This window comes from Gavia stellata, chromosome 3 (genome assembly GCF_030936135.1).
Source record: "Gavia stellata isolate bGavSte3 chromosome 3, bGavSte3.hap2, whole genome shotgun sequence".
Taxonomy (NCBI): Eukaryota; Metazoa; Chordata; class Aves; order Gaviiformes; family Gaviidae; genus Gavia; species Gavia stellata.
Genome location: NC_082596.1, coordinates 10,715,389 through 10,741,416, shown reverse-complemented (window position 1 = coordinate 10,741,416; position 26,028 = coordinate 10,715,389). Strand labels below are relative to the sequence as shown.

The 26,028-nt window shown below is 38.7% G+C and overlaps 1 protein-coding gene across 2 annotated transcripts in view; it reads right to left on the bottom strand.

Annotated features, from left to right (window-relative positions):
- CYRIB (CYFIP related Rac1 interactor B) overlaps nt 1-22,869 on the bottom strand; it is a 41,440-nt gene extending 18,571 nt beyond the window's left edge. Inside the window, exons 1-2 of one of the 2 annotated variants that reach the window (XM_059836281.1) lie at nt 22,833-22,869; nt 10,733-10,769 (exon numbers count right to left, since the gene is read on the bottom strand). The gene's annotated coding sequence lies outside the window, so the exon portion shown is untranslated. The remainder of the gene's footprint in view (nt 1-10,732; nt 10,770-22,832) is intronic. The other variant, XM_009807672.2, reaches the window with a different exon arrangement.
- Nucleotides 22,870-26,028: the final 3,159 nt, after the last annotated feature.

The following is a 26,028-nucleotide window of genomic DNA, read 5'->3' as shown; positions in this document are numbered from 1 at the left end:
TCTTTTCAAGGACCCCCTCATGTCATTACAGAGGCTGAAAACATACTTAGGAACCACTGCCCTGAAATACCAGGAGTTCACTGGAGTGCTGCTGCAAGACAAACACAAGACACTACCCAAAAATTTAAGAATAAGCCATCAACAGTCTGACATTTGGATTCAAGCATAAGATCTAAAAATCAAGTTTCAAAGTAGTGTAACTATACCAACATACCAGTGTATGCCCTTTTCTTTTTCTTCTGAATTTTACTGTTACTGAAGACTGATGTTTACTTGGAAGGAGGTAGCATGACCGTAAGAATGATTAATTTATTCGGAATCAAGAAAACTGAAGCAATGTGAAGTCAAAACAAGTCTGGCAAAACAATTTTTCAGAACCTGTGTTGCCAGATTTCTTGAGCTCCATAAGAAAAATGCAACTTGTGTGTCACAGAAAAGCAAACTAAGAACAGAACGTGATTTATTTTTCAGGATCCACAAGATTCATCAACAACTCACACAACCAACAAAAGCTAGAGAAGGAAGAAGGAATTAATCCCAGATTATTGAAAATGACTAAGTCTTTGCTCCAACTGCAAATTACATTAGTCTTTGCTCCAACAAATTCTACAGAATGACCAAACAGTTAAAAATCTAGATTTTTTTTTTTTTTAGAAAAGCAACTTCGAGTGTAAACCAACTGATCACAGTGGATTCCGCACATAGAAACTCATCACTAGGTGTACGCTTGCTTTTTTGCACATTCAACTTTCTCCTTGAAACTCAGGAAAATGCAAGTCCTGCTTCCTAAGCATTTGAACTTAGTTCTCTGGAAAGTCAGATCCGATTTCTGAGCCTGTGAGAAACACTCATTACTTGAGGAAGTTTTAAATTAGAGTGTTCAGTTTAGACACTTATCTTAAAAATTAATCCATCAAAACATGTTTCTTCAAAGAGGCAGCTTTTCCAGAGCTTTCTATTCCATAGCTTAGTGAACTCTTCAAATGCTACACATGCACCAAGCAACATGAGAAAGCAGAGAAATTACTCTTCCTTATCTCGCAAGCATGTTCTGTAACACAGGACTGAAAAAGCCACTTAGTCCACTCCCCAACAACAAGGACATTCGTAATTCGGAAAAAGCTGAAATACAGAGGCATTCTCAAACAAATATTTTCAACAAGGGCAATAAAAAGCCAAAAGTGCAAGCTGCCTAATGCTGATTGAGTCTGTAGATTCAGATTTAAAAACCAAACCTCAACCTCAGAACAGTGTATTAAATATTTCAACTCCAACGTTAAAAAGTAGGTAAGCAAATACATAGCAGTGAATGGTGTTAACTGCCTCAAGAGAACTCTTAACTATACCTACAATTACTGCCATGCTTCAGCTCTTCAGCTGCACCATCCCCTCCTCCACCAAAATATTTTCAATACCTCAGGTAAATGCCTCTATGTAGGTTTTGCCTTTGTTTTGATATTAACCAGTCTCCTAAGAGTTTACAGGGTCATGCATGTGGTTTAAATATTGGATAACATTACTTCTGAAGGTCAGAGTAGGGGTATGCTTATAGGGTTGAAATATTTTGAATATAAGTTTACAGAAGAGCACACAGCCACTGCAGAACAGATTGTTTAACTGAATCCGACCACTTCCTAAAATGAGTAAGGGATCAGGGACTCAGTTTTTGTAATACAAATACCTTCATTCAGACCTCCATCCCTCAGAGAAGTTCGTCAGTAAGAATATATGGTTTCTTTTCTGGGAGCGAGTTTTACAAACAGAGAAGCGCAATAAAAGGTTTGGCTGTACAATGAAACAGTAGATATGAAACAAATTCAAGCAGTAGATGCAACTGACCTAACGGGAACACTTCAGTGAACAGCCTCTCTCAGAAAAGGAGAGAGATTGAAGATGAAGAGAATGGATTAATTCAACTACAACAGCACCAAGATGACAACATGTGATATAGGAATACATTTCTATTTACAAGAATACAAAGCTGCATGAACACTTGTTCATAATGAAGTTCATAACAGACTTCTTCCCTTGTGCATTCAGCATACTGAAAAAATCTTGATAAACTTTAGTCATGTCACAGTTTTGCATACAAGATGCATGATCACATTTGTTTTCTTAGCAGCAAAACATTCACCAAATATTCAGTTTTTATGGAGTGAATGGAAATCTAGCAGAAGCTGGACAATCACAATATTTTTGAAACTTGTATCAAGATGAATTTTAACAGTTACTCAAGGATCTCAAGTATTGCTTACTACCAGAAGATTAGCTGTGTTTTAAGAACTGTGAAAATGACCATTCCTCCAAGTTGTAATCCAAAAAGACTTTAAGAAGCTAGAAAAAGAACTTGGAAACTCAATTTAGACAAAAGTTGAGAAGATACAATTGATTTAGCATTTCTTGGGAGGACACTGTCTCCCTCCTTAGCATTCAAAATGCAAGTTCCAAGGAATTTGGAAGGAATTTACTCTTCTGGTGAGGCTAAGTACCAGCTTCTCGAAAATGGCGTTCTAGAAATTAGACCGCAGTGCCACAGCGTGGAACTTCCCAGGTGGATGGAAGCTGCTGCAGGACAACATAGCATGGCTCAGGTTAGATGGCTCTACATTTCTGTGCATTCTTTTGATTCAAAAGGTATAGTCAAGCAGCAAGAAAGGCTGACCTGTTGCCCTCAGGTGGAACCCTATAGAGGGGAAAATGAAAACTTACCCTTCTGAGAGGCTGCTATGTCAGCAGAATACCTGGATCAATCTAGAGCAAAGCAACCTAGCTCAAGGATGCCTCAGGCTCCTGACAGATTCAGATTTACTAGAGTCTTGTTTTGTTCAAGATGTCTTGTCATTTGCAATTCTGCTGGGCCCAAAACACATGAAAGAAGGTCCACTACTGGATCTAGTATTAAAGATTATGACAATCTGCATGTAAAAGAAACAGTCTACAAAACTAGCCATTACAGTCATCTTCAGGGATCTCATCTGCTATTTGATGCCCTTTAAAAACATCACCAGAACAGAAGATTTTGAAGACTCTATGAAGTCTTTTTTTGCCCTGTGAAGACTTACCTTGGTAATTAACCACCACAGTGGCATGCCCAGTCAGTACTGATTTACCAAGCACTCTTTCAATTTCCTTGAAAGCCCACAACTTCAGCTGAAATAAGTAGGATTACTGTTTTAGAAAGTCAGATGCGGTTCCAGTTAACTAGCCCTGATGTTGAGCTATCATTGTCTAGTCAAGGCCATCTTCCAGTGCTAACTGCATCCTTCTTGAGCACATTACCACATCAGTCAGCCCCAGTTCAAGAAGGAGTTGAGTCTGCATAAAGACCAAAGCCAATAGCAAGTACTGCAATCAACTGGGTTTTATATCCTGCAGCTGGGCTTTGTCCCAGAGCCAACTGACTCAGAACATTGACTGGAGGTGACTTTTGTAGGTGGTAACACACTTTTTGAGCCACAATTGTTTCAGTGCAACTGGAACAAAATCCACACCGAAGTTGTAATCCTTATCAACAGGAATTTTGCGTATTGCAATCACCAACATCAAAATATTCACATGCACAGACTTAAGTACAGCTTAGGTCACTACTTTGTTCTTACACAGCTTCAGATTGTCAACCTCTGTCCAACTTTATTTGCTAATCTCATTCAAAATATAGCACACTTCAAAACTTGCAACTGTTTTTTCTCCCAGGGGTCTTACAGATTTTATAGTGCAGCGTCCAAAGGTGGTTCATTAGGTAAACTGGCAGTGTAAGACCCAGTAAATGCACACTTTAGCCCACTGAAGTTTTCTCTTGCCATCATAAAATCAAAGCGGAAAAGACACACCAGTCTCTGTCCAAAAACTGACTGTCCTTGCGAAGCTGCTCAGAATCCCTCCTGGCATGCTCTGTACTCTAGCACAATACTCCAGCCACGTGGAACAGGTTATGGGAAATCAGTGTGTGAGCCAAGAACATGGTTTAAACTTGACCTACTTGCAGAGGAAGACATACGGAATGCCACATTTGATTACAATGATTTGGCCCACTACAGCCTTATGGGGTTGTATGATGTTGCGTGTAGTGTCATGATCAGACAAGCGGAAAGCAAAGGCATATTTTCAAAACAAGTCTTGCACGCATGCCCTTCATGCTGAAAACATCCCTGACACATTTCAATATTTTTTTCTTCCTAAGCTAAGCCCAAGGGAAATTTAATAGAAATACATGATGCAACTGAATTCAGCCGAGCACCACAGAAACTTCCCCCTCTCGCACCTGAAAGAAAAACTGTACATTAACAAGGATTTTGCTTGCAACTGATGAGCAGCTGGAAAACTTACTGTTGCTAAAGGTAAAATACTACAAAGATGTTCATAAGTGACATTTTAAATTTTGCTTTGTTCTATCGGAAGAATAACATGCTTTCAAAATAATTTTAAAAACCTAGTTAATATATAGATAAAAAAAGGTGTTTGCGACCACTGAAGAATGCCTGCTTCAAGAAAACATCAGGTCACCTTTTGGAAAAGCACACACTATTCCCAAGACTACTTTTAATGAAGCTTAAGACTGAACAGGAACATCCAGAGTATGAAAACTGTACTCCACAAAAACCTCGTCTCCATGCTCTGGAGTCTGGAGGAGGAAGCTAAGCATGACACTATATGGAAAGCACATCTAATGAAAGATCAAACATTTTCTTCCAGGGATTGAGTTTTATATTTTCAATTGGTCACGTATGTGTGGCATAAACCTCTGATTCAGAGGTATTTTGGTAAAACAGTAAGTGAAAAACACTTATAGCATTAGAAGTCTAACAGTATAGTATAACACTAGAGTGGTATAACACTTACAGTGTTACTACATAAACAAAAACCTAGCTGAATGTCTCCCTATACTGTTTTTCTAGAACGATAATCCTATCAGCCTAGCAATTGTTTCAAGGCTTAGTGAACATTTTCTGCCTATAGTATCTAGCCACGAATGGGGGCGGAGGGGAAGGGAAAAAAAAAAGTGAATAGGTGGCTGCCCACATCAGCTGGAAACCAAGGCAGCCCTTAGCAACACATGGTATCACAGGGCTGACAGCCTATAGGATTGAGTCGTTTTCTCTCCTGATGAAGCAGTTAAGCTTCGCAGGCAGCGAGAATGTGTCTGCCCTCAACCTTAAAAGCTAGGGAGTGCTGCAGAGATGGAAACAGGCTTGTAAACTACATTGCAGGAATCGCTCTTTTCAGAAAGTTGTAGTATTTTCCTTGGATCCAAATATATTTTTCCTACTCTAATGCAGATTTATTTCTCTTCTGAATAGTGCTGGAGAATAGTAGATGCCCTCTGACACACTCTAATTCCTACTACTGACATTAGTGGTGTTTAAAGTAATAAAGATCTGTCACTAAACAAAATCCCAAAGTCATAAAATACATTGCCCAGACAAGAAATAATTATTGAGGTAATAGTAAAAAAATAGTAGTGATCACTCAGTCTGGAAAAGAGACCAACACATGGGAACTATCAGCTTTAGATTTAGGAAGAAGCTTGGTGCTATTAGTTTAAAACAAGTTAGATTTTGGATAAGCTGGTCTCATTTTCAGGACTCATCATGGCTATAGAAACATTATTAAAGGTATCAGTTCAGATACTGACATCTAACTGCTGAACCAAACACGCATACCAAGTGCCACACCAGTCACCAGCTGTGCATAAAACATGCAATTTCATTCACTGCTGGACAATTTCTTCTAGCAAATGAAGATTTCATCAGTTTTTATATACACTTTTATGACATACTTCACAACCTAAACCTATGCACAGATTTGTGCATTGCTTTCCACTCCTGACACCTAGTGGTTCTTCTTCCACAAACCACTAATTGCAAATCAACCATACTAGGAATAAAAAAAGATACGCAAGCCAAAAAAAAAAAATACTCCACTGAATTTCTGGGGCTTCAATCATCAATATCTTATCTGAAGAGTGGAAAAACAATTTATACTGCCAGATAGAAAATGTTTTTGTATAGAAAAATAAGCATTCAGGCTACTTAAAAGCTGTTTAAAGCTGCCTCTGACATCAGTCCTTTTGGCTAAACTGACTTCGATAAAATACACTGTTTTAGCTGAAACTGAAGTTACTTTTTGAGATCACACATCATCAATAAAGTGTCCTTTCTGAACAAAACCAAATTCAAAACTTGTCATATCAGGAAAATGGAGGCCTGCCAGGGAAAATAGTTTTGTGAAAAAAGGCTCACATTCCTCAAAACCAGAACTGTAAAGTACAGTCAGGTCAGTGTTTATTCAGTCCATTTTTCCACTTAGACGAAATCAATGGAAAGGCACTGAAGAATCCACAGTTCCTTTAGAAGAGGCAGTCTTAAAGCCTTGATAATTCGGGAATGTTTTGGTGGCACAGCTGACACTGAATAACTTATTTGACAGGAGCTACAATAAAATAACTGAGTGCGCCCACACAAGTCTGGAATAAAACCCAATTTGTCTGGAATGATTACTCTTATATTTAAAACAGAACTTGTATTGAAAAGGGGAGAGACTATGCTCCAAAAATCTGCTCTGCTTTACACTTCAACGAGTAACTGCACAATTCTTCCAAGAGTGAATCTGAGGCTAAAAAATAATTAGATATGCTTTCCTATTTCAAAACGATACAAGCTCAACATGCTTTCCAGCTTAATTCTGCATAATGCTCCTTTTAATTCAATTTCATTGCAACCATCAGAAAAAAAAAAACCAAACACTTTTTTAGTTCAGGGATAGTTACATTCGAATGCAATTTACACTTTGCTTTCTCCTTTGAAGTCTGACACCTTAAAAGCCTTTTGCAGTGCTGTAACGCCTCCAACAGAGGTCACTATCTCACAACTTGAGCTTCCAGAGCAAGGGAAGCTTGTTACAAATGTCTTCATACCACCTTAGTGCCTTACAGCTCTGAGAGCTCGCTATTTCCTTCCAGCCCAAACACTACATTTAGTGCGTGATACTGTGACATGAACATGGAAACAGTGGCTGATCTCATAAGTCTGTCTTTTTTCAAAGTAAGCTGATAACATTCAATTTTTATCAGGTACATAAAGATGCAAAAAAGCACTTAGAGATGTTGTAGATTTACAGATTGCTTTTTTATTCTTTTACAGAAAAGCTTCTTACTCTACAAAAGATAGTATGCCTGTTAAAACTGTGCTATACTACACATTACTAAGAAAGTTTCGTAGTTCAGTGATGTCAGCCTATAATTTAACAGCTGTCAAGCTCTAGACTCCAAAAAACCAAACCAACAGTAACTTGTATGATAAGTCCTCCTCCTGCCAGCTTTTAATCTCAATGTAAAGGAAAAAAAAACAACCAGAAAACCCCCCTAAACCGGCAAGATTTATCTAACTGCTAGGGACTGAAAAGGTTTTTTTCCTAACTTCACTATAGTGTCCAGTCCAATTGACCTGCCACCTTTTAGTTGGTATGTCACTTGTGAAAAAGCACTCCTCTTCAAGCCTAGTTTTAACTGAAAATGTGTTTTCCTTCAAAATAGCTGAATTCCCATCTGTAAGAATCAGACTCCCATACGTTTCAGTACCCAAGCTGGATGAAGTTGCACTGAGGTTCTGATAGACAGCCTTGGTCATACTGCCATCTAATGCTCTAGGACAAGCAGTACAATCATCTGCATCGCTCTTTAATACTCAAACAAAATGTTTGCTTTTAATTTGGCTCCAAACTATTGCACCCCTTTAGTGCCTTGGCTTGCAAATCCTACACTAATGATATTATGACAAATTATCTAGTCAAGTTGCTGGATATAAATATTCACTGACATATTCTATCTCAATGGATTTTTTCAGAATGTCACAGTACTAAATCACAAACCTTGTGTCTGTGAACCTGACACTGACTGTCCATCCGCGAATTCAGTTCAGTGACACACCAGCCCTGACCTCCCAAGAAGGAAGAGAAGCCCTATGGCCTTCCAAATCACATAGCTGCAAGGGCAGATTTCCGCGTTTCAGGATAGCTTTCTGATTATTCTGTGGAGTTTCCTTTTTCTGAGACACCAGTCAGAAAAAGTATGTTTGCAGAATATAGTAGACTAATGAAACACATCAAGTTACTGATGGTACAGCAGAAGATGACTCCTTCCTATCCCATCTGTTTTCAGAAAAAGTAACAAAACAGACAGGCATTAGGCAGGGTGGTGAGGGGGATAAATTTGATCTCTACATGGTTGTTCACTTAAAGTTTCACAAGAGATTTCTTGCAAGACCAAGGTTGTACAGCCATCTTTGTTATTTCCAGTAACATCTTCAGATAGCCTCATGAGGCATAGTATGAACTACTTTTATTGAGTACAGATAGTTTTTCTTTTAAGAAAGCAAGCGTAGAACAAAAAACAGACCACATTGGTCTAGATTCCTCTAGCTGTGCTAAATCTGATAATTTTTTTTATCTCATTTCCCATCCCTTCCAAAATATCTCAAATCTTATCTTTAATCTTAAAATTAAACTAAAGGTGTCCAGTAAGTGTAAGATATCATAAGACAATGTATTTTCATCCACCTACTGGAAATATGGAGGAACATTTGCTGTTCTCCAGTGATATTATACAACCTGCAATCCATTAAGATCAGTAGTAAGCATGCAGAATATCATGCAGAGTTAGGATTTCCTGCACCAGTCTCTACAAGTCCACCTCATCTCATAAGGGAGTTTAGAATACATTTAGTAATCACATCCGGCTCAGAAAAATACTTGACCTGAAAATACTTACGTACTAGAAGAACCATCAATATACGGTCTACCTGTTTCTGCTCTTCCCTATGCATCTGTTACATTTGAATGTTCAGGTTTGATTGGATTTAAGTGACATCTAGTTAAGTTTGCCCCATTTTTTGAAGCTTAACCAAAGTTTTCAATAGCCTCCAGATCTCTACCATGGTTATCTTACTGGTGCTTTCCTATTGAAAGTGTTGCTTGGGCAGGGTTTCTGCCAGTCCCTTCAAACCCTTCACACTGGTGATTCCCAGCTGCTTTAAAATGCTGTTAAGCATTTGGCAGCTACTTTCTCCAGCTGTGCTGAGACAAGTTGAAAGCATCAGCAGTCAGACACCTGAACTTTAGGGCTGCTGAAGTGGACACCACCACCTTGGTTTATAAACATTTTCCCTTCAATACCTGAAATATTGTTGATTCACAGTTTCTTCAAAGAAAACAGAAGTTTCTTGCCATGTGCTGTAGCTGTTTGCCGGACAGCCTTCCTCCTTCTGCAGGCAGTACCATTCCCAGCAATGCCTATTGAGTTTTGTTAGTTTTTCTGGATGACTCTCACCTTCCTGAGCATGGAAGAATAAGTGGGCGTTGTGAAAATATTAGCAAAACCAAGTAAGCACATTAGAGGGACGTAAGATGGTGATTCCTGGAGACTGTACTTGGCTAGACAGACCCATGGTCTGACTCAGTTTAGTGACTCTTACAATGTATCCTTTGCAAATGCACACGATGATCTAAATAAAAGTTTGCGCTAGTTCAAATTGCAACTTCACTAACACACTTACCCATGACTTCAGAAGTAAGGGCTACCAAATGAAAAAGGTACTATTACTGCTGGCACTGGATGTTTTTCCATTAGTTTACTGTAGATGTGGAGAATATTGCTGTATGCTTGCCCAGTTCCTAGACTCACTCTATAACCCCAGAGAGGCAAGACAGTAGGCTAGAAGGACTGTTGGTCTGACCCAGCATTGCCATAAGCTTTCCAAAGAATTACAAAAATGTGATATAAATCTCATCAAAACCAGTGACCTGCAAAACGAGTATTTTAATACATCAAACATGCATTAAAATAAGGGACAATTACTTTAGTGACACATTTATAATTCCTGAATGGAGTATTCAAATAGTTTTGGAGACAGCACTTGGAGACGTTTTCTACTGTTGTCAACAAAACTGATGACAAATCAATTTAATCAGCTCCCCAGAATTCAAAGAGCTTTTTGATGATTAATCAGAAATGGAAGAAAAATAAATCCTTCCTCACATTTGGTAGCACTATCTTCCCAATCTGACAGCAGATAGTTAGCTGTGCTGGCAGATATGAAGTATAACACACATACTCTATGCAGTAGCTTAGATGACAAGTACCAGGCTATAAAACTAAAAGCTAAAACCTTCACATAAGCATATGCTACCGCTTCAGTCTTAAAAGCTGATTCAAAATACTGGTTTCTGGTATCAGGCATCTGCTTCAGAAAGGATTTGAAGTTAGACAGTAACTTTTCAGTAAAGAGACTGACAAAGAAAACCCACCAAAACATTATCTCTTCATTCACATCAGTTTAAGCACAGTGTAAGTTCTTACGCGTGGCCAAACTACGATACTCTGCGCACACTAAAAATGCCTTTATTGAAACAATGGGACTTCTTCACATCACTACAATGAAGAGTGTTCAACACCACTACCAGGCTGTGTGCTGAGGTACCGTGCAAGCAAAAAGCCAAACGCTTGCAACCTTGTTTAGCAGCTTTAACCACAGAGAGGCATATATTAGGTTATAGATCAGGACCTCCTAGTGAACACTAGACATTTCAGAAGTCATAGAAGCAAATGGGGGAAAAGAAGTTCTTGAAGAGAAAATTGCTAATATTCAGGTCAGTCTCATTTTCTGTCCTTTAACATATTATAATTTTTGCTTCTTATATGTCAGGAGAGTTTTCAAGCAGGTTAAGTTTAAATTCTTACCTACAGCCAGTGCTGCACTCGGTTCTTGGCCTCCAGTCTGTTTTAAAAGAAAAGGAGATTATGAAAATTCATTCTTTTGCACTGGAAGTCTTAAATGTAATGCTACGTGACATTGTAAAAGCAAACATACATCTGTTCCAGACACTGTGCTATTTTTCTGGATCTACTTCATAAACATAGTTCTGGATCTATATGCCACTGTGACTGTTGAAAAATATGTTAAAAAATAGAATGCAGGACTGTGCTTTATCTCTAGGCATATAAACAGAGAACACAATTATTTGGCAACAAACGTGTTTCTAGGGAAAAAGGCTGCTGGTGTTAATCCATAAGAACACATATCCCATAATAAATTTAACTACTAAAGAGTCAAAGCTGCAATAAAACACCAGTGATAAATTGTTCCACTTGCATTTCACTTTGCAGGCACAAACTTTAAAAAGAGAGTATCACAAGATTCTTAATTCAACCACACAAATTAGCTCTTGAAAAAATTCATGGCTTGCATATTGACCTCCAGAGAAGGCATTTTCAAGTCACCACTGAAAACCATTTGCTTAACAAAGAAAACTAGCATTCTTGGACAGCCTCAGTCTGCCATACACATTATTAACAACCACCTTAAGGCTGGTGAAATAATTATGTTATAGTACAGTTTAAAGGAGAAGATGTGGAATACTACAGTATCTCATAAAGCTTCAATAGGAAATAATTGTGTAACATTAGCTAGGGAAGGCTCTGAAGATCTACAGCACCATAGGCAAGAAGCAGAGTGGAGACCCTAACAAGGACGACTCTTCACAGCCCACAGAACTGAACATAAGCAAAAAGACAACTGTCAGACACTGTTACAACTGTAGAATTTTATTTCTCTGTTCTTTCCAGTGTATGCATCTCTCTCAGAGGCCTCCCCCTTGACTAGGATTTCTTTAAGTCTGAGTAGCATCTGCTTTTTTCTTTGCCAGTTGGCTTCAGCTTCCCTTTGCTCTCTCAGTAGTAAGCAACAGCTCGTACTTCAGGACAACAACTACTTCACAGGACAAAAAGATGGCTAACAGCACTATCTTCGTAAGAGCTGCTGCAAGTTCCCTAAAACTCACCCACTCTCACTAGGCATATTTTAAATACGGGGGGGGGGGTGTTCCCCCCTCCTCATGACTTCAGACTGCTCAATTCGTGCTTTTGAGACAAAGCAACAAAAAAAAAAATAATCAAAGACTGACTGGAAAGTATTGGTCCCCTGCAGGTCAGGGTGAACATAACTGATACTACGAATAGAGAAACCGAAACCAAAGTTAGACCCAACATTACTTCAACAAGCTGATTTCCTGATATAAGAAAAAAATGAAAGAAAAATCAAATAGGACAAAACATGTAAGAACACAAAAAAATTATACTTAAAAATAGATTTTGTTTTTGGGGGTAGTCAAGAGCTCAGGTTAAGATGATTTTGGGTGAGTATCCAACTTAATTTACTGAGCTATAAAGAAAAAGGTGAAGTCCAAATTCATTAGAATGATCAGACTATAGAAATAAATGAGAGTAACAGACTTTTTAAAAAATGTTTCCTAACAGCACTAGTTCATTACTAACAGAAATGTCTATATTTCCAGCTGATGAAATTATTAGAAAAAACCTCAAATTGCTCAGCTCTTACATCTTTCCAGACAGAATACTGCACTTATAATCATCAGCAGTTACCACCTGCAAGAAAAGCGTGCTGATGATGCTCAGGTAGCTTGTCCTGGATGCTTCAGTGAATGGCTTAGTAAAGCCATTAGCCAAAAGGGAAGCAACCAAGAAAGCTGAGCATTACAGGTTAGTTGGACTATCATCAATAACAGGCAAAGAGATGTTAGCACAGGAATCCATTAACTGGATTCATATCTTTTAGTACCAATGAGCATGCCTTCATGCAAAAGAGATCAATCAGACTGAGCACATTCGATGCTATCAACTTGGTTTATACTAGCAAGCTGATAGATATTTGATTTTTGCGCAGTGTGACTTCACGTCACACGATATTTTAAATTTAGAGGTTAGCACTATGCAATATAATAAAGCACTGACTAAATGGAAAAGAAATTGACTTGCAGATCTCTAGCAGTCCATGGGGAATAATCAGTGAACATCCTTTAAAAACAGCCAGATGTGAAATTAATGGTGTGATGGATTCTTTACACAATTAATTTTTCCACTTCCGGATGCACCTTAATTCAGACACAAGAGTATCTAAATGAAAAACCGTCAGGTTCAGAGTGCATTACTTGGGTTCTCCCAGTTAGTAGAGAGGATCTGCAAACATCTGAGCTTCCTTCTGACTGATTCTTAAGGTGTGGATCTGCAGATTAATATAGAAAGAATACCAACAAGCATAAGATGAGACATGCATACTACATGATTTAATAGGTAGTGAAAATTGAATAATACAGAACCAAGCATTTTTTCAATTGCTTGTTATTCTGAGGCAGCCACGTATTTAACGTTGTATTACAGAGAGAAGCAGCTCTGGGCAGGAAAATTACCTTTTATTCAATGGGTTAACAGCTCATAGATTTTGTTTAGCCTTTTTTTTTTTTAATACCATTTTATGGAGTCAAACAGCAGGAAGACTACTGCGTCCCATCCTAGGAATCTCTATTACACGCACCCCACCTTGACTTGCAACCTAACTTCACCACAGCAGAAAAAGGTCAAAGCATATGCTAACATCTCAGGCCAACTACAACAGGAATTCAAAGAATTGCCACAACAGTTGGAGAACAAATGCGGAAAGACACCTACAGCCATTAGAGAGGAACAGTGAATCATCTAAACTGCAGCTATTCGTTTTCGGAAGAAAACGAAACCAAGCATCACTCAGTTTGTCAGAGGAAAAGCCTGTAGTTGACACAAGTCAAATGGTACCCAAAGATAAAACACGCACTAAGTAAACTTGGCATCATTGTGCATAACGACACTTGGAAAAAAATGAATAACTGGCTAACTGCTGAATAAACCCTGTGTTTTAGGTATCCACCTCATATTGGAACTGATGCTGCTTAACTCGGCAGTACATGAAAACGGATTTCAAAAGAGAAAGGCTTAACTTCCAGTGTGAAACCAGTGTCTTCTGCCCAACCCTGACTGAACTAATAAAGAAGCCTCTACACACAAGCATAGACTTGTCAGCAACTGTCCATCAAGATTTGCTACAAGAATGGTGATTTTGCAGGCTTTCCAGCGCTTGGGTTTTTCTGCCTACTAAGAACTGAAAACACTGTAAGAAAGAATAGACAACAACTTTGCAATAAGGATTTAAATTACTTTCTGTGTACTTGATTGGTACCTCAGCATGTCAGGGAACTTCGGAAAGAATTACTTCATAAAGCTTACAACACTTACTAAAGAAAGCTTGCATAGGGTCCATGTACTCCACGTGAGGTATTAGGCACCCAGGCTTTAACAGTCTTCTAAACACAATCCACTCTGCTGCTTTCACAGAGCAAATGTTTAAATTGCTTGTTTGAAGTTCAAGCTTGCACTAGGATTTCCCTTGGTAAGTGCCACCAACTTGAACTCTGTGCAAGCCAGAGGTGGACTACAGCACAGATGTTCTCAGTCCCGCAATCTTAACTGCCCTTTGCATATTGCTGAACGGAGCAGGCCCTGGCTCAAAGACTGCACTGCTCTGGCAATTTTTAGACACTTCTGCTCTCTTGCTTCAGTTACAGCCTTGAAATTAAGTTTAAGGAAACCACTCCAAAAATTGGTTACTTTCAGAAGCACACATTAAAACATAAAAAACAAGCCCAGTCCAAAACAGAACCACAAGTCAAATACATCCCCCATCTTGTGGGTAATAAAAAAAGGAACACTAAGAAATGTTTAGTAATAAAACTTGATTTTTACTTTAGTAACAATAACAGATGGCTAAGCTATAAAAAATAAATCATAGCTAAGATCATGTTTCAAAGGAAGTTTGAGGGCATCTGCAGATGAACCCATGGTTCAATGCTAAATGGATGCGAACTCCAACATTAACATCAGCGATTCTAAAAGAAGATTCTGTTATATCTGTATGGCAATCAAACGTTAGATTAATTCTCTGCAAAGGTAATCTACCACTACTGCAAAGTGACCTTAGTTCTTTGTAAGAAAGCAAATGTACTGGTTGCCTGCTATACCTTCTTGACATCTGGCTGTAGAAAGCTTCAGCTCAAATCTTTCTTCTCCATACATTTTTATTTATCCTTCTGAAGCTAAAGTCTATGTGTTGTTCTAAGCCTTTCCTTTTCCTAATTTCTCAATACTGTCTTACAGTATTTCATATTACTTACTACACTCAAATCTGTGTTTTAAGTTTATAATTTAATGATAGAAAGGGTGGATCTGACATGAAAGCTTTCTTGGCAGTTCTCAACCTGTGTTAGACACCTGCCAAAAGCATGCATTATGCTTTCTGTCCTTTATTCACAGATTAAAATGCATTTATGCCAATGTAACTCATATTCTACACAGCTATAGTAGCTTATAGCTCTTCATACCATGCATCCAAACATCTAGTGGCACTCTCAGTTCCATGTGCTAAGTCAGGAGCGCAATTAATTACTCAGCGTACTCACTCCAAGTGAGGTCCAGAAAGCCCTGATTCCCTTTCTCTAAAGCTTAGTCTGAAGATTCGGCTTCAAAAGGAATGTAGCAAAGAGCCATCAGGTTTGCTTTGAAGAAAATATTTCAAGGAAGTTTAGATGCTGCACTACAGATTAACAAGAGGGGGACAGGGTTATACACACATAGCCCTTTTATCAAAACAACAAAAAAAAAGAGAGAAAACCACAGAGAATTGCGAAGCTTGTATGGCATAAGAGGATATTCACACATATACAAGACTAATATTCAGCATGACAATTTCTATTTCATTCACTTACAGGTATATTTTCCACAACAAACCATTACTTTGGCATAGTGGAAACAGTAAAATGAACTACTATAATCCTTATTTTTAAATCTTGTCAAGCTTTACGTAGGAAAAAAAGCTGCAATGTGAAGACCAAGTACAAGGTATTTTTTAACCAAATCAGAAAGGTAATTTAAATATTTCCAAATAAACTTTTTCACTTCTCAAAGGAACTGAGAATCTTAAATGTTGGGTAACCAGAAGACAAATAAGGACTTTTAGGAAAACAGAGATGGGACTTCTTTGGTTTGTTTAATTTGAGGTGGGGTTTTTTTGTTTGTGGTGGTTGTTTTTTTGGCAGGGGGTGGGGGGTAGAACTGTTATATTTTAGTCCAGGCTACACAAATTCCTGTTTTACCTGACGGGGAGAAAGCCTGCAAGAATTATTGAAGCAAGTCCTGTGTCTAACAGTCAATCATTCAAATAACTGAACTTGCTATTTCTGGTAGCATATTATCTGCTGTATTTCTTTTGAACTTTCATAAATCTAAATCCTGAAGTGATTTAGTACCGGGTATATTACAGGAGCAGAATTTTGAAGAACTACATAGCATTCAGGTTTTCACTCTTCAAAAAAGTACTTAAGTATTCCTAAGCTAGGAAGAGATAATCGGACACCTTTACGTTAAATGAGACTGCTTTTTGCTATCTATTGCACATTTAACTTCCCTATGACTACTTCACATTGCTATTTTTCTGCAATTGATGCTTCCTTTGATGTTATGCTGTTAACGCCCAGTTGTAAAGTGTTCCTGAATACCAACCAAGCGATTCAACAACTTTTTTTATCTCAGCTATACAAATGATATAATTTCTTTGGAATATGGCAGAGTTTAAGACTGAGCATTCTGACTCAATATCAGCATAACAGAAACGAAACCATACCCTGTCCCAGGAAGTTTGCAGCAATACTCATCCACTTGCGTAATAAAAACAGTAAGACAAGAAAAGGTCAAAAGGGCTTTCCCATTCAACATTATTAGTAGTATATTACCAGCTCTGAGCAACACCAAGACCCACAGCCCTATTCAGTAACAAACAGAGGAGTCCTTATTTCTTATAATCTAGATTTCTGCGCTCAGGGTAAGCCACTTTCCTCAGGACTATACTAGCTCATATGAACAGAAAGGAACTTTTATTATGAAAAGGAAATCAACCAGGGAAGACAGTAACTTACCACCTAAACCATCTTTTTACTGGTTTTAGCGAGTTCTAACCATAAACTGGTTCCTCAACAGTATCAGAAATTGAGAGCTGAAGCCATACTTAATGCACTGGTAGGTAAAATTGTAAGACGAATCTAGACCTAAGCTGATTAGCTTAGAGCTACACAAGTTTCACAGACAACACCTCTGCTGCTCAGATGCAATGGATTTGTTTATTCCAGATTTCAAAGACCACAGACTAGCTTTTAAAAAGCCTGAAAAGCTCTTCCTATGGAAACCAACAGTAGTAAATTTTGCCACTTGCTTCTCATGGACTTGAAAGCTGAGCAGATTAGAGGGGAATCCTAAGCAGTTTGCTTTAAAGCCCCTTCTCCCAAAGGTCCCTAGTACTGCTCCACTTAAGGCAGCTCCTTCATAGTAGTAACTCATGCACAAGCCAGGAGGCAACACTGTGCAAGAGTGACTCCACGACAGAGCCTTGGGACAGGCAGTAATTTCTGCCAAGAAGGAAGAGAGGAGCTCTGCTCCAGCCCCAGTAACTGTCACATAGTGCTGAGACTCTTGAAAGCACCTCCAGCTTGCCCAGGAGTGCCCTGAGCTCTACCTACACAGAAAGATTTGTGATACCTGTTTCAGCTAAAATTAAAAAAAGGGAGGATTTCAGACTGGCTAAGCCATAATATTACAGTAATGGAAGTTTCAGACTATTCTAATACAAAGGAAAACATGGGTGATTAGATGCCAGTAAAAATGATTAACAGGAATACGCAAAACAATCATATCAATCACTAGCTGTCCAGAAAAGAAGAATCTAATCAAGTTATTTTAACCTGTGACCTCAAATGTTTATTGGGTAACATTGAAGACGGAAGCACGCACAAAAATTACAGAATACAGGGTAACAAACGTAAGAGACACAATATGGGAACGTCTGGGCCCAGCTCCTAGGGACCACTGTGCACATTCAACAGCTCTGTCCAACAGTCAGGGGAAAAAAAACCAGGAGCCATACAACAAGGTCTTAATTCCTGCATTGTAATTTAATGATACTGAGTCAAAAGAGCTTCACAGTACTTCTGCTTAATAATTTCCAAACTTAATTCCACGATGAGCTAACAGGAGGCAAGCTGCATCAGAGGAAGTCCAGACTGGACATTAGCAAAAGGTTCTTCACTGAGAGGGTGCTCGATCACGGGAACAGGCTCCCCAGGGAAGGGGTCATGGCACCAAGCCTGTCAGAGTTCAGGGAGCGTCTAGACAATGCTCTTGGTCATATGGTTTAGTTTAGGTAGTCCTGCGAGGACCAGGGAGTTGGACTCGATGATGGTGATGCGTCCCTTCCAACTTGAGATATTCTATGACTCTAAATAATAAAACTGCAGTTATGTGGTCAAGCAGTAAGCTGAATATTAACCGGACCTGAAGGACTACATGTTAATAGTTCAAGTCCCTACAGAGTTAAAAAACCCCAACAAAAAAACCCCACCCAAAACCTAGAAATTTCCTTTAACAAGCATTTAAGAGTCCTTCTGTAAGTCAGGAAGTGAAATAAGCAACATCTGACATTAATCTAATAGAACAGACCACATAAAATGTAATACACAAGTCAAGTCACCTGTCCCAACAAGCACAGCTTTTCAGGTCAAATGTCTTTCTGATGAGATAAGTTTACATATTTTGCTGGTCTGATTATAAGTGACTTTTCAAAAAGTCAAAACAACCCTTAAATTAATGTCTTTCATTTGAAGGCTCATGGAACAAACAGAATTAAACAGTTCATGTTGTCCTGAGCAATTATTTACAGATGGAGAAAAATAACAGCTTTACCTTCATAAACAAATTGGCATTGCTGAAGTCTCAAGCAGAACACAGTTTACTAAATAAGCCATTAAACCAGATTCAAAACTCACTTCTTTTTAAACTTACTCTACTAACTGTTGCAGTAGGACTACTGCATGTAAAGGAAGGATATTTTGAAAGAGCTCTACACTGAATTCTGCTTGATTACAGTTAAAAAAACCCTGTCAGTGATCATTAGCAGATTACTACCATCTTCATTCAAGGTTTTAAGTAATTTTATGTCCACTGTGCGAGAAAAGATACCACATTACATTACATCAGCGCAGGCGGATTACTTACATTAATTGCTAATATGTACTATTAGACTTTAAAAAAACACAGGATTACACAAAAACTTTTAGCCCCTCAATCTATTGCCATGCTAGTCCTCTTTCTTGCCTTAGATACAAGCATTAACACAAAATAAATGCACGCTGGTAGAGCATCAGTAAAATGATCAGAATTTCTACCGAAGTATTTTATAGTGAGTGTCAAAACCACAAAAAGTACTTAACCTCCATATACTAAGAACCATTTCAACAAACCCGCTTTCACATGGACGACAAATCAATTCAAGCAGCTCTGCTGAATTGCAAATAGAATTTATAGGCAAACCTACAGCAATATATCTAAAGCAACATGACCAAAGGAGATTGTTTTGAACTTGTGGCACAAATGGGAAGTAGAAGTGGTTTCAGTTGTCAGAAAGACATTCATTTTCCTTCAGGTATTACAGTATATAGACTCATTGTGACTGATTGTTCTTTTATCCCTGATGGTTCCCACATTACCCTACTGCTGTTACCTGATAGGCTCTGCGGTGAAAGCTTTTCAAGTTCCTCAGAAGCATTTGTAACTTTCCCACTTTCTACACTGGTTACATAGATTTTGCCAAATGAAAAAAATCCTTCTCAAAGAACACGTGAAAAGCTGCACATTTCTAAACACCTATTTCCTTGTTTAAATAGAGGAAACATTTAGCATGGACCAAAAACAAAACAGAACCTTGCTTTATATTTCTTGCAGTGCGTTTGACTTTATATAAACTTCCCAGACAGTCAAAGCCATACAGAAGTCCGTAACACATGCAATATGGCCTTACTCAGGACAGTATCTCTTCTGAATGAGGTCCTTCACTTCTAACCTTTTGTAAGCACACAGGGATGGGGACAACTAGAAACAAACTTCCCTGCTCTTTTTAAGTTTAGCACATACTAAGGGATTTGCACTAAAAGACTGAAATTGTTACCGAAGAGATTTTAAAGATTCTCCCCACAAGGAAGCAGAACATTTAAAGATGTGTCAGCCAGACAAATGCTACTCATACAAGCGCTATACAAGCCACAACAAAGAGCTCTCAAAATTAATAAGAAAATAACAGGTATGCATTTGCTTCCACTTTGCAAACATAATACTGAAGGAGTTTTCATATTTATTAAAATTAGCATGAAACGCAAAACCTGTTAATCCACAAATGGTGCAATATCAGTGCTGGAACAGGGACTCCACAACATGTTAATCTCAGTTTGCTCAAAACATCTCCCCATCATCATTACAGGGGAACAATTCTAAGTTGCATGGAAAGATTTTTAAATCTTCAAGCATGCAGACAAGTTCAAGCTGCGTATGAGAGATAAAGTTATAAAGTAAGAATGAATAATTATCAGAGATTATACACAAAAGCAGGAGATAATTATCAAGATCTTTTCTGAATGACTGATACTCTGAAAAAATAATCCCATACAAGTTAATTAACGTAATGAAAAAGAAAAGCTAATACAAGAAAAGTAGGGGAAACACTAAGATGTTATATGTCCTTCAGTGTCTGTGATAATGGACAGCTGAAACATCATAACCAAAAGAAATACCACCTGGATAAAACAGGCATGTATGTCTTACACACAACCATTTGGGCAAGTCTGCCTCACACCAAGGTCCAGCTGGCTTAATATTTCTCTCTCGGCATCAGTTATGCAAGATCCAGACACACTCTGCACCAAGGGATGCGGTGTTCATCTGTCACATTCTCTTTTCACTGTATTGCCAGAGTCGGGGGCCTGAGCTGAGACCGGGGTCAGGTCTAAAATGTGGTAGAGCTTGGTAGGCTCTCAGCTGATGCCTTCCCAGACCGAAGTTAATGCTGGAAATGGTGAAATCAAGTTTGTGCAGCATTACCCCTGAGCTAAAAAACACTGCTTGGTCCTAAAGGAAATGCTACATTAAGACAAATACTTTACCACTGTTGCAGACAAAGAGCTACTTTCTAGAATTACCTAGTTTCACTCAGCCTGGCCATCCTGTTAAACTTCTCTCTGAGAGAAATGGGGGGATGATGGGGTGGAAAGGGAAGCCAAAGTAAGGAAATGGACAGAGGACCCCTCACTGCTAAGTTAATGAGCTTTTCAATTTTCTGTACAGGGCAAGCTATGCACTCTAATTTAGTGACAGACATACATTATTTATTCACATCGTATACGATCAGAATAATCCAAAGGATTAACCTAAAAATTACAATCAGATAATTACAATGTGGTTCAAAACCTGTGCTGGTAATACAGTGCTTTGGTACCTCAAATTGTGACATACTACATGCCAGTGGTTCTTTCTCCTGTAAATTGAGGGACATGCATTTTCAAAACAGGTTATGTGGGAAGGAGTCTGATACACATTTTAGTGTCAGAAGCTGCTATTTTACAAAGCCAGGCAACAAAGCTCTTGAAATTATCATTCACAAATAGCTCTACTATACAGGCAATCTTTGTAGAAAAAAAAAAAAGACTACATAAAGTCAAACACTGTTTTCACTATGTCATTTCTGACAGATGCACATTATTGACCACTATAAGCCTTCAAAACTTTCGTATCCTTAATCTAGGTTGGGCAGAGTGGCAGAGTAACAGAACAAAGTATTTTAATATTCTCTGTGAACCCTGGTTATTAGCAACAGTTACACAACACAACTTCATAGACTTATCCTCGATCGCTTATAAAATTTAGGCAAATTAACTGGCATGTGAAGATTAATAAAGCATCTGTAAATATTTGGCTTATAAAAGTTTAATCTTTCCTTATGGGCTAGGACGCTGCTTTCCACATTCATCCTTGGACCCAGCTGCATCACCCCATTCTGGGCTAAGAACCCTCTCCTAACACAAATTTACTTAGTCCTGTAGCTCAAATGGTAGTAGTAAACAGAAGGGTAGGATTCAAGCTTTATAGAAGGTATATAATAGGGTATAACCACAGAAGAAAAACGAATGCATATTTAGCTTACAACTTTGTGGATGTCTCCCACTATACCAAAGCCTGCTACTTCATTCACAACATTAAATATTTGAGAAGTGAGCTGTAAATCTGGTACCTGCTATCAGTGTGCATATGATTTAGCTATGCCAAGACATATTCAGATGTCCTAAACTCTCATGTTTCCTTGTGATTGCCTTGTAATAGTGTAGCTCAACATCTTAATTTATGGGCTGGTAAACTGCTACTAAGTGGTCATAGCTCTTCACTGATAAACCTATTACCGTTCTGAACCTAGAGGCAACCTATAAATGACTTTAAATGCCTGTGAATTATGATACATCCTTAATTTTATTATCATATATTATTTTCAGTGGAAATTATGCCACAAACACCCATAGAATAATTAAGAGCACATTAATGGCATCTTCCAAAGCACCTGGACACTCAAATTCACATGGTTAGCAATGTTCAACTTCTAAACGACGTTTTGTTAAAGTTTACTTTTTTCTCTCTCTCCAGGCTCTGAAGCATGAGATTTGAAGTTTCAGTGTTTGTACTATCGCACTTCAAATAGTCTTTATATAGTAAGAGGTCCAGACATGTTGTTTTAGTCTCAGTGGAAAAGGCAAATAGACAATGTTTAATGTCCCACTACAGAAAAAAAAGCTAGTCTTTTCTCCTACTGTGAGAGCAGGAATTTAATCACTTTGTATTCCAATTTAAATACCCACATGTTATCCACTGCTGCTGAGCCTTTTGTCTGGTAAGCTACACTTAATTAAAAAAAAAAAATATTGCATGAGCTACTTCTTGCTTTCCACAGATCAAAACACTTTGTACTCCTTGGCCTAAAATATTATGGAAAACAAAGAAACATTCTACAAGCAAAGACACCTAAGGAAGTGTTTACCAGTTGGTAGTATCTTCTTGCAGTCTTAACAGAGAACTCCCTTCCTCAGATTATCGATGCAGCAGCTCGTCTTCAGAATCTGAACAAATAGAAGAATCCAATTAAATGTAAACACCACACAGTATTTCAATTACACAAGCCAGTGCCAGGGGTAAATCAAAGTTAATCCTGCGGTGCCAAGGAACCTACATAATTCTTTAGGAATGCAAATTAAAAGATGCTGATTTCAAAAACCCTTGTGATTTTATGGAAGAGACACTACAAGCAAATGGAGAGGCATCCTTACAACTCTTCTGTGAGCCAGTAAGGCAATTAGCTATCCATGATCACAAGCAGCAGAAATAGAGCATTGCATCTCAGCATTACTGAGTTAAGTTACGCATAGTTACAGCACAAAAAAAATAGAGCATTACATCTCTGCATTTCTGAGCCATATTACACATAGTTGCAGCAGAAAAAAGTAGGTCTCGGTTCGAGTTTTATTTACAGTGTCATGTATATTGCGCACAGGGAAAAATGCTTCATTGCTACAGTTTTCATCAGTTAAAGACAAATTTGGCCAATGGCAGTTTTTACCTTTCTGAACTTACTCTAGGATTACTTAGATTTCCTGCTTCAAAACTAAGTTTCTGGTTTAGAAAATCAGTATTTGTATAGTCAGACAGAACAGCATTTCCTATGGAAATACAGCACTGAGATCTACTGCAAGCAGTCTAAGGGTCTTTAACTTCATTTGGAGTAGGTTTATGCAGCAGTCTACCTTTTTTAGTACAGTAACTGGATGATGAACTGGCCAAAACTGGCACCTTTCTGTTGCGGTGAAAGGTTCATAAGTCTTTTCCATTTGGGGTTTTGTAGGCTGCTTCTGTTTCAGCGATTTCTGCTAATTTAAATAGAGTGTCCTCATTTAACCTGTCTCCAGTAAAACCACTGTTGCTCCTCCTTCAGGTATTGTTCCTGGTACCAGAATCCACCCTGTCAATATGTCACATCTCAAGGTTTCTTTCAAAAGAGTGATCTTCCCATTTTGTACTACAGTTCTCTTTCTGCTTCTACAGTGAAGTCAACCACATACTGCAATGCATCTGTTTTCAGCATAAACTTGTTTTGGAAATATAAAATCCCTGTCATGTCATTGCAGAGCCAGCTGAAGAGGCATGAAATATTCAGCATTAATTTGTATTTAATCAGCTATCAGCAGCTTCTCTTACATCAGATAATCCTGATTAACAAGCATTTAACAAAAAATATGCTGCTTTGCAGTGACATTTCTAATCACAAAGGCCATAATATTACTGATTTGTCCCAACTTGCGAAGGGTGGAGGGAGGGGAAGAGCTATGCAGTATCGAGGCCGGGGGACAGTTTTAGTCACAGTGAAAACTATCAACAAAAGATACCACCCATTCCCTCCTCCCCTCTCTGCAGAAGAAAACCTTGTGACCTGAACAGCACAGCTGGGAGAAGAGGAGAAGGCAAGGACTCTGAGTTACTACACAAAATTCAATTGGCAAAATCAAGGCATCTTATTTGCAGCTACACTGAAGCAAATAGTTGCAACAGAGAGTTCAAAAGTAAAAACAAAAAGAGAGTAATGTTAGTTAAGGATAACTTCTGCCAATTTGTGTCAAGGCAGCATCTAAGATAATTTGCCAGGCACCTGCTTAATGTTGGGCTTTTTTACTGCAGGTGGTGTTGTCTGAAGCACTACCGCTCTCTCGTGCAGAAAGGGAAATCTGAAAGACATCCAAAACACCTTATTCACTTTGTTAAAGCACAGGCTTTGTTTTAACAATTGTTCCGCTACCACTGTCACTGTCTACAGCCCGGTAACAGGATTTGAAAGTTCTGCTGGCTGAGAGATCATTTATGCAATTGCAACATGCACAATTTCCTTCAACACACTCAACAAAAATACTTCCTTCTACCCTGCTGCGCTACAGTATGAAAAGCTTCCTATTCAGTACTGGAGAATGGATTTTTTTTTCAAGCATGATTGGTCATTTCATTGAACAGAAAACTTGTGTTACACTTCCACTGGATCAACTCACATATCGTCATGTTGCCAAACTCGAACGTTTAAACTTCCTCATAACTACCTAAAGCAGCATGCAGGATTTTGTTTTACTAAAAGCAGTATCTAAGCCCGCATGGAGACTCTTCTGCCCCTCCAGTCGCACAGGGCTCTGCATCGCTCCCTCTCCTGGCTGCTCAGCATCTCCTGTCCTGTAGTTCCTCCCTGACAACCCGTTCCCGCAGACTGGCCTTCAGGTGAGAAAGGGAAGCAAGTGCCAGCAGCTACAGCTGCGTAGCCATTCTGGGTGGAAAAAGTCAATGTGGCAGAACAGCAGTAGGTACAGTGGACTGGAGGGATCACGGAAACATCCGCACGCAGAGAAACTATGTCATCTGCCAGCGCTGGGCAAAGAATGAAGTCTGGTGCGACAGAGGAACTGGAGAGGAAAGAGGCTGCTGTGCAGGCGTGCTGGCCAGGAGCAACCGGGCAGCGCTGTACGTCGGAAGGACGGGGGTGCCGAAGTGGGGGCACACACAGAAAGCTGCAGACATGTGTTCCCTTTGGAAGATCTTCCCAGCTTTCAAGGAAACAATTCCCTATACATAATGTAGATTAATCTGGTTCAGTTGATAAAACCTGTCAAGAGAGCTTTTTTTTTTTTCCTTCTCCTTTTTAAATAACAGATCCCCAAACTGTAGTCTACAGTATAAATAACACAGCTGAGGAAAACTAAGTGAACTGCCATCTTAGCTTTCAGCCAATATTTGTTCAAAACTTAATTTTCTTTACTTCAATAGACCTTTGTCTAGTAAATTAATACTGTTTCTTTGACAGGCTAATAAGAATAGCAGGTGAACAACAGAGTAAGCTCATTCTCAGGAGATATCCTGGCTTGCCCTCCACACACTGTGTTGGCATAGCTTTGTAGGATGAGTTCAAAAGAAGGAAGCAGACAATAAACCTACTTGTTCCTGGTAAATTAGGGAGATTTCACCTATTCATTTAAGCGATCATCTCTTACTTCATTAGCTTTGTCACTTAAGGGGAAGGTGGAATTAAACTCTGAAGTACAGCACCCGATTAAATCTTGTTCTCCATACAAAATTCATGCTAAAGAAAACCATTAACCATAAAGATGCAAAGAGTCTTCTGTGAATCGCACGGTGTTCGTTTTTCTCTG